The following is a 287-nucleotide window of genomic DNA, read 5'->3' on the forward strand; positions in this document are numbered from 1 at the left end:
GGTGGAGCCAGAGCTGCTTTGCCAAGTGGCAGACTTAGATTTGCTCTTCTTGGAAAGCCGGTTTCCTGTCACTGGTGTTTTCTCATCACTGCCTTCCAGTGGTTTGGAGAGAGGAGAAAGGGAATAAAAAGAGCTCCTCCTAAATACCACTGCTCTTTTATATCCCCTCCCTCCATGTGCTCCCTCTGTTATTCCAGATTTCAGGAATGACATCACCTGAAGGGCTTGCTAACCAACCCCACTGCTATCCCTAGTGCAAGCTTCCAGAAAAACAAGAGCCCTCCAAA

Source organism: Oxyura jamaicensis, chromosome 2, assembly GCF_011077185.1.
Source record: "Oxyura jamaicensis isolate SHBP4307 breed ruddy duck chromosome 2, BPBGC_Ojam_1.0, whole genome shotgun sequence".
NCBI classification, from domain to species: Eukaryota; Metazoa; Chordata; class Aves; order Anseriformes; family Anatidae; genus Oxyura; species Oxyura jamaicensis.